This window comes from Pollachius pollachius (genome assembly GCF_949987615.1).
Source record: "Pollachius pollachius genome assembly, chromosome: 3".
Classification (NCBI taxonomy): domain Eukaryota; kingdom Metazoa; phylum Chordata; class Actinopteri; order Gadiformes; family Gadidae; genus Pollachius; species Pollachius pollachius.
Genome location: NC_136936.1, coordinates 7506278 through 7515881, shown reverse-complemented (window position 1 = coordinate 7515881; position 9604 = coordinate 7506278). Strand labels below are relative to the sequence as shown.

At 47.4% G+C, this 9604-nt stretch overlaps 1 protein-coding gene across 1 annotated transcript in view; it reads left to right on the top strand.

Moving 5' to 3' along the window:
* Window positions 1-8370: 8370 nt before the first annotated feature.
* Window positions 8371-9604, top strand: part of ckmb (creatine kinase, muscle b) — a 5624-nt gene continuing 4390 nt past the window's right edge. The window contains exon 1 of the mRNA XM_079731123.1: window positions 8371-8426. The gene's annotated coding sequence lies outside the window, so the exon portion shown is untranslated. The remainder of the gene's footprint in view (window positions 8427-9604) is intronic.

Below are 9604 nucleotides of genomic sequence, written 5' to 3'. Positions count from 1 at the left end.
TCCCTGCATTCCCAGCATGCATTGCGGTGCCGGGGCTGACTGGGATGATGATGCGTCCTCGGATGGGATGGTGCCGGGGCCGGGAGAAAAGGCCATCTATCTGCCGCTGGGATGAACTACTACTACCGGTCTGTTGGTCGGGGCCCTGAGCTCTAGAGCGACAGTTGGCCCGGAGATTAAAACCGCAACAATGGCATTATTGTCTCGGGCTTTGGTCTTGCCCTCAGTAGTGTTAAAAAAAAGTGTTAAATGTTAAAAATAAAACAGTAACTATTATATGAACATCTTTAGTTATTTTCCCATACTATTGTTTCCAGTGTATTATTGTATATTTTATATTCACACATGTGTGTATGTGCGTCACACATAGGACCGTACCGTATCAGTAGCTTAACTGCATTATCCAAATCCTGTGGATATAAGGAAGTTGAGGGGGAAAAAAACAACTTTTAGTTACATTAAGACTTCATTAGTCTTGTAAGTAGTCGATGGAAGTGGGAGGCGGCTCAGCAGATTTGCAGGGACTTAATGCATAAATACAGACTGCACTTCCACTCTGCTCGTGGTCTGTCTACAACCTCATCATCTTGTTCACAGCATATACTTAAAGTGGATGAAGGATTAATTTGATTTAATGAGAGAGAGAGAGAGAGAGAGAGAGAGAGTGCGAGAGAGAGAGAGAGAGAGAGAGAGAGAGAGAAAGAGAGAGCGAGAGACACGGAGACACAGAGACACAGAGACACAGAGACAGAGACTGGTTTTAATAGGGAAGACAGAGGCTTCCAAAAGTCTAAACCTGCAGTTTGCTCAATATTTGTAGAGAGGGAGCCAGAGAGCTAGACAGCTCAGTGAGATGTGGATGAAAGATAGAAAGGGGAAGGAAGGCAGAGAGAGAGAGAGAGAGAGAGAGAGAGAGAGAGAGAGACAGAGAGAGAGAGAGAGAGAGAGGACAAAGGAGAGAGAGAGAGAGGGGGGAGGGAAGACAGAGAGACAGAGACAGAGGCAGAGATACAGATAAAGAAACAGCAAGACAGAGACAGAGAGGGGTAAAAAATAAGAGAGAGAGAGAAAGAGAGAGAGAGAGCTAGAGAGAGAAGAGAGAAGAGAGAGGTCAAGATAGCAGGGATAGTAAGAAAACTGAAGGAGTGAAGTGTGTGTGTGCATGCATGCCCATGCTTGTCCGTGTGCGTGTGTGTAAGTGTGTGTGTGAGTGTGCACACGTATCTTTTCACATGATCCTGACAGACACTTATATGATCCATGTGATTGATGGCTCAGCTGTCCGGGGGGTCGAGTAGCACAGCCAGCTGACCCGGGCCCCTGTCTCGGGCCCCTGCCTCGGGCCCCAGCCTTATAAGGCCTGGGGCCCTCGTGACTCCCCAGGACCCACTGTTCCACGACAGGGCCTACTAGTACACTTTTACTAGACCCCCCACACCACAATATACCACCTGCATGCCCCTTATATGCCTAGGGTCAGTGCAGGGATAGGTGTCCACGGATGGGGCAGGGTCAAGGGGTCAAGGGGTCATGGGGTCATGGGGTTGGGCTTTGGGGAGTATAGCCTTTACACAAAGAAGGCTGAAGACTACTGGGAGAAGGGAGAGGGGTCCCACAAGACTAAGTTCGGGGAAACAAGTCTATTTATAAATAGAATATAGAATAGAAGTAACTAAGTATGTTATTTTTATCTGTTTATATTTTCATGTTTTATTTGTGAAAGACACACAACTGCTCCCGGTGATTTGCTTGATTTAATTATGGGATGCTTGCAAGCATATTGTCACGTCTCGCCCTGCTCCTTAAGTTATGTTTTATTTGTTTCATTCATTCTTTCCCTGCTTCCTGTAGTACTCTGTTCTACCCTAACCTCCTAACCCCCGGCTCTTGTGTTTCCCTGCTCTGGGATTGTCCTCCCTCACCATGATTAGCTCACATGTCCCTCATCATCATCTCACTCCTGGTGTCTTTAGCCCGCCTGTTTCCCTTCCCCAGTGCCAGTTCCTCTTAGTCCGTCTGGCGTCCCAGCATGGTCCTGCACCAGGAGTGGAGAAGAGGACCACATTTAATCCTATCTTCATCCCTTGCCTTGGATCACAACTCTCCTAAACTAAGTCTTAATTCTGGAGGAACTTCCTAGTTACTAACATGAGGGGAATTCTAAATATGATACAAAAAAAAGTACTCATGATAAAAAAACAATGCAATTATTGTTCCTCTGCTGCAGAGGAACAGAGTATAGAACAGAGTATAGAGTATGTGGCTTATACAGATGCAAGCCACATCGAAACAAGCCAGCCTCTATAGTCCCAGCAGTATGTGTAAGGCCAGCACATTCAGATTGTGCGACTGTGTTACAAAGAGGTGATGTCTCTCTCCAGCTTTCCATCGGCCTTTCAATGGCAGACAGAGAGAATTTAACGTATGTATTCCTACGGGAGCAAACCCTATGTAATTTGGGCAGAATTAGCTAAGGTATTTGTACCTATTTTTGTTTTTAAAGTGTTCTATATAAAGCAAAGAACCCCCCAGAAATCTGTTTAAATTGAATGAATTAGTGGTTTAATCAAGCAATCCAGGCAGTTTGCACCTTTGCAGTTCAACTTAATGTCACCCCGGACGTGTTTGGTGATTATCACGGCCTCCAGATAATTCAGCGCGGTAATCTTCAGCAATCTACAGCGTATCGGGTGAAGTGTGACCGTGTGGTGTTCATCGCTTTAGATCAGTGGTTCTCCACTGGTCTGGCCTTAGGACCCACGTCTTCCCATCGGCAATATGTCGTGACCTACTTTTATGCAATTAAGACCAAGCAAATGTATTTCTCAGAAAATGGGCTAGTAAACACCCGTACACATTGTGATCACGACAATATCACCATGACACAAACCCATCCTAATGATCCCTGCCCGCAGGCAAACTATCAACTAGTAAGTGTTGCGTCATTCACGTACATGCACTCGGACATGAGTAGGTCAGGATCCCCTGCGTGATGCAAGATGGATGGAAGAAGAGAAATCCAAGGAACGTTTCTAGACCTCAAAACGGTGTCCCGATCACAGGCCAGACACGGCCGTGAACCCCGGGTGGAAGTGGAGGTGGAGCTGCCTCCGAACCGTTGAGTAGGACATGTTGGCATCATCCACACTGACAACAGCAGAACCCAGCTGACACCAATACACAGCTGTTACTGGGAGGGACACAGCTGCTGTGTGTGTGTGTGTGTGTGTGTGTGTGTGTGTGTGTGTGTGTGTGTGTGTGTGTGTGTTTAGGAAGACCCTGTTAAGAACAGTTTTACATAGTAGAGACACATGCATGGCCAGGAATACCTTAAAGCACACCCACACACGCACACACACACACGCACACACATACATACATGCAATCACATGTAACGTCTAAATTTACTTCTTCAGTTATTGCTACATACACACTGAACACTTAACCACATCGTCCAAACACACATTACATGGGTTATGTATCTACACTCTAGTTGTGTTCTGTCATCTGCAGTGTGTACACTCTGTACTTTCTGTGAAGTAATTGATCCAAAATCCAATGAGATCCGATCTGATACCAGACTGATCATGTGAGGGTCATGTGGTGGAAAAAGACCCAGAGGCGGGGGGAGGCAGGACGGGAGGGAGGGAGGCAGGGGGGGGAATGACAGCTGAGTCAAGGCAATTCAATCTGGCAAGAAGGGGCCAGATAGCCCTAGTGATGAGCTGCTATACATAGAGACCCTGTAACTGTTTCAGCCCCCCATCCCACCAGCAGCAGCTACTGGTAACTGTTACAGCTCCCACCACCACCAGTAACTACTGGTCACTGTCATGTGTGTAGATATAAATACACCACACGACCACACCTCCATTTAAATTATACTAAAATGGGACGTTTATTATTTTTGTTTCCAATTGAATGCAATGTGTATTAAACATGAATATCTATCTATCAATCTGTCTATTTATTTGTCTGTCTGTCTTTCAATTAATTCTGAGTATTCCCAGTAGCCTTCTAGCAGCATCAGCCCAGACACCTTCTACCCTCCTAGAGAGTAAGAGATCTCAACGTCTTTAGAGACATCTAGCTAAATATATCTACTGCACTACAGTATGTACTATGTCATTTTGGTGTTGTATTTATGTATGTGTGTGATTGTTGTTGTTGTGCAAAATGGCTTCCTTTAACATCTGGTTGTCAACAGGTTCACTGTGTTTATGCGTTAGGCCTGTTTCTGTGGTATTGACACATCTTCCTGTCTCTTGTCCTGTCAGGGAACGACAACAACATAGAACAGTGCAGTTCCAGTGCATATTTAAAAAAAGTTGCTAATAAACTGGATACTAGTAGTTAAATGCACCCCTCAAGAGGAGAAACAAACACCCTGACCACCACTTTGAAAAACTGCAAATGTTTTTTTTTTAATTCTGAGCGGCTGCCAGTTAAATGCAGCCTCAAGTGAGTTACCATCAGCGGAGAACAGCTGTACAGCCTTAATGCCTAATCAGCCACTGACAAGCGTAACCATAGCAGCCCATCAGAGGATAATATACATCTAATTCTGGTTGAATATTAATTTCATAACAGCTGGTAATTATCCTCAGGCTCTCTCTTGCTATCGGCTTACACCATAAGCAGACATGACCGATCGAAAAGGTAAGGCTATCAGCATAGTAGAGATGATTCCTATTCGAGTAGCCTTTTCGGCCTGCTTTTTATTTGGTTACCAAAGCTTAAACTCCAGTTCACCATTAGGCACACACATTCATGACAAGAACAGGCATATGTAAATATATTCCCTTTTTTTCATTTCAGAAATCCTACAATCAAATATTTTGGTGATATATGGACCTCAAAAATAAAAATGTCCCTGTTTTTCATCTCAGAAACCTGGCCATGCTAATAAAGTCTTATTGTGCGACTGAACTCATGCAGACCATGGTGCTGGGGTCCGACTCTCCTTGAAGTGTTGTGTGTGGGCGTGCCACTCCTCGCTAATAAAACACAGGTCACCGTGACGGGGGGGTCTGACACACGGCCCATGCCCTCTTTGGAGTCCCGGAACAGGACCCTGGAGGCTCTGGTGACAGGGTGAGATACTAGCCCTCACACCCAGGACACACCATGTAGCATGTTAGCGCCATACTGAGCATACACAGAGACCCAAATACCTAGGTACACCCAAACCCACCCCCAAGTCCACCTCGCCCTGTGTGTGTGTGTTTGTGCGTGCGTGTGTGTGCGGGTGTGTGTGTGTGTGTGTGTTTGGTGTGTGTTTGTGTGTGTGTGTGTGTGTGTGTGTGTGTGTGTGTGTGATGGGGATGGTGTGTTCACTTGTTACGCATTGATTTAATTAAAACCGATCCGTGTGCTGGGAGAGAGAACCGATATGGACAGCATCGAGAGGCGATGCTGGGCTTTGACTGGTCAGCAAGAAGCGGTATTGTTGGCAACGCGAGTTGTAACTAGGCAACGACAGCTGTGTGATTCAGGACAGCGGTCCAAGCGACAGCTGCCTGACTGAGCTCCTGGTCACTTGGCCTTGTTGTCCCTCCCATATGTCTCCTTCTTTGTTCATTTACTTTGCCCCTATCACTCCCCTCGCCCGAGTGGAATGTGGAAACTCCCATCTGAAGCCCCCTGCTACATTCTACTACATTCTACTATACTGTATTCTAATCTCTTCTACTATCCTATCCTCTACTCTATTATCCTCCATCCTGTGATTACTCTCATTGTGTAATCCCCCCCCCCCCCCCCCACCTACCCCCCATGGTTGCATAACTGTACTTTTGGCAGCAGGGCATGGGTGGGGTCTGGGTGGGGGTCTGGGTGGGGGTCTGGGTGGGGGTGGGGACAGGGGATAGTGTGGCGGTCTAATCTTGGAGCCGAGAGCAATGCCAGGGTGGCAGGTTCACGGGCCACAGCCTGAGCACCTGACACCGGCCGGCCTCGGTCTGCAGCAGGCCTCCCCTAGTCGCTGTTGAATAAGGGAGGCCTGCTTATTCAATTCAAAGGATTTTACTTTCCCAAATCCAATGTTGCACAGGACTTAAATCAATCGGAGGGCTTTTAAGGCAACGTTTAGTTTTGTTAAAGTCGGACATAAGAGCACATGCCTTATGGGAAATGAATGGGCCCGATAACAAACCCCAGAAGGGGATGTGGAGGGTACCCTACGGTTTTACCAAACCCTCTCAAGAGGAAAGCATCATGCAGCGTAACTAAATGTTATGTAATTGATGTAAAAAATGTCACAAAGTAGCAAAAGCAGCAGCTTAAACAACAAAAAAAACACATTAACCTGGAATTCAAACTGCTTCACTCTGCGTATCACAATTATGTTCATGGCTGACCCCTTGACCTGTTGACCTTTAGAGGCAAACCAATACTTTGCTGAGGCAACTAAGTGTTGTGTAAGTGTTGTCTTCTGGCCATTTTTCCGAGCGGTTTGACGCGTTGATCTCAATCCTCTGTAATATAGGTGACCCTGGTAGTCCTTGTCTTGGCAACCCGCGTAAAGACAGAATGCCACGGTTCCCATAGGGCCGTCTGGCATGCTTTGGGGAAACCAGTGTCTGATGTAACAGAGGAAGCTGGTGGCCTCCCTGGTGTTGGTGTGAGAGTGTGTGCGTGTGAGATAGAGAGAGATAGAGAGAGAGGGAGAGACACTTTGTGTGAGTGTGTGTGCGTGTCAGATAGAGAGAGATAGAGAGAGAGGGAGAGGCACTTTGTGTGAGTGTGTGCGTGTGAGGTAGAGAGAGATAGAGAGAGAGGGAGAGACACTTTGTGTGAGTGTGTGCGTGTGAGGTAGAGAGAGATAGAGAGAGAGGGAGAGACACTTTGTGTGAGTGTGTGTGTGTGTGTGTGTGTGTGTGTGTGTGGGGGGGGGGGGGGGTCTGAATGTCTGGATGGAAATAGATTGGAAGGTAAGGTTTACGATAGAATGTTCTGTCCTGAACCATTTCGAACTTGTACAGAATCCGTACAGATCGTACTTCATGTTTGTGCTCACGTAAGCCCTGGTAGACACAGAGCGAACCAAGGTCCTTCCCCTACTAACTTGGTAACCGGTAACCGGTTGACCATTCAGCGTCGTCAGGATTCCTTCTGGCTGAGAGAGAGTTGTTGCTGGTGCGAGGTGTCAATGAATGTATGAATGTACTGTATGTAAACACATGCATGCGGAAATGTATGCGTGCATAGGAGCACGAGTGCATTGGAACAAGAGTACACACCTGTCCATCGGCCCATGCATGAATGTGCAATTGTGTGCGTGCATGCACGTAGGTTACTCAGTCAGTACACCTGTCGATGGGTGGGATTGCACTTGTGAATCCAAACACAATTTTCCAATAAATATAATGAAAATGTATGCAGCAAAAACTTCAGGCCATATAGAGGTCAAAGAGCCACGCCCTTGAAACAAAAACAAACCTAAAAAGCATGAACCATTCGATAATTATCTTAAAAATCCTGGCCAGTTTGTATTGTATAGAAACATTCAGACAATCTCTTCATTGCGATGACGTCACTGAAGATGCCAGGCGTTTATTTACTTAGCGACACTTAATGACAGCCAATCACCTTCATGTGCAAAACCACAGAAGATGTTACCCTTGGGGCCCTTCAGCATATCTGAGAACAAGAAGATACGCAGACACATACAGACATACAGACACACAGAGACACACACACACACACACACACACACACACACACACTGCCCTCTGACACACATATGCATGTAAGTAGTACGAAAGTGACCTGCAAGCCGCAGCCCTTATGCAACATGATCTACACTTAAGCACATTGATGTGCTGAGGTAATAAGGACCTAATCCTAGACAAAACTGTGATGTAAACTAGAGAGAACAGATTTAAAACCCAACTTTGAATCCTACATTGACATCTCATGAACAATATTTTCAGAGCTAAGTGGTCTGAGCCTAATTATTTATATTAAGCTTTAATCCAAAGCAACCAAAAGTCCATCCAGACACAGGCCATTACGGTAGAGTTAGGGTTCAAGCCTACAAAGGATTGGAGATGGGGATCAAACCGATAATCTTCTCTTCGATCCCTGTACTAACGCACACTCGTGTCCTATCCCTGTTACTAGCAGGCTGAGGTGAAGGGGCGTGGCCTGATGGCTGGGTGGGCGGAGCTAGGCCGGCCACAGCTGTTGTCCAAGGCCCCATGTTCAGAGCAGAGATGTACGTTCTTGCCTTTTAGAAAACGGGGTACCCCCCCGCCCCTCCCTGCGCCCCGACCAATCCCGACCCAGGACACGGGAGCGGCCAGCGAATGGGGAGAGAGGTCCTGGTATAAGAAGCATAGCCTGGCACCTGGCAGAGTTGGGCTACCCCTACAGTTGATTACAGGATTTGATCCCGGGATCTGTTGTTTCTTTCTCCTGAGCAGGTAAAGCAAAATCAATCTGCCGCTGTGCAACACAATGAGTTGGGATGAGCGTGGGAGGCCTGTAGGACTTGATGTTCTCTCCTAGAAATACGGACGCAACTTGCCCTGCAAAGGAAAAAGACAGAGACAGGAAGGGGGTCTCACTCCTCTGCCGGAGCCCTGAAGCCCCCTGTCGCTCTCGCAATTTTTCCTTTCCTCTTTTGGACTTTTGTTATCCGACTACGGAGCCCGGTTTAAGATACCGACCACAGGCCTGCGTAGGCCGGCTGTGTCTGCAGGCCTGCTGGCAGGTGTTGGCAGGGGGGAAGCGTGGGGGCCAGAGGGCTCAGGGGAGGCTGGTGTGTCTCAGCTGTTGCGCTGATGGCAGGTGTTGGCGTGGCTCTGGTGTCGGTGCGTGTGCATAGCGAGGAGCGCTTAATATAGCCTCCGACCTGCTGGAGCCCGGCGCCGTGACCTTTAGACACGCCAGGTGGCCCGGACCGAATGCACCCCAAGTATTTCTAAGAGACAGGGAGAGTTCTTTCAGATTGTTATATATAACTGCTACACTATTATGTCCTATGTTTATGTGCATTTTGATTGGTCCTTGCAACCAGGAGTATTGATTGGTTGATTGATTGGCGCATCTCCTCTAATTGGGATGTTGCAGTGGACCCGGTCGTAACTGCCTGGGTGTATTTGCATGCACGTTGCAGCCAAGCCTATAGTGTGTCCGTGTTGGGGAAGCTGGCGGATGCTCGCTCGTTTCTTTAGTTTCCAGGTGCAGAGCGGGCAGCTGTTAGCGCAGCAGCTTTTTATAATCCCGGAAGGGCAGGCAGGTTGCACAGCTGTTGCACAACAGGAGAGAGGGAGAGGGAGAGGGAAGGGGGGGGCGGTAGAGGAAGAGAGGGAGGGGGAGAGAGAGAAGGAGAGGGAGGGGGGAGAGAAGGAGACGGGGGGGGAGAGGAAGAGAGCAAGATTGAGACAGATTGAGAGGGAGAGGATGAGAAGGTGTTTAGTCTTCACCAGGAGACTAATAGATAAGGCTCTTGAGGGCCTTTATGAAGCCAGGAAACAGGGTATAATAATATCTGAGTTGTGGGAGGGTTTGCTACATTGGTTCTACATCCAAATCATCTCTAATAGCCAGTTATTACTATTCAGATATAACGTGATAGAAGCTAAACGCAAATCATTAG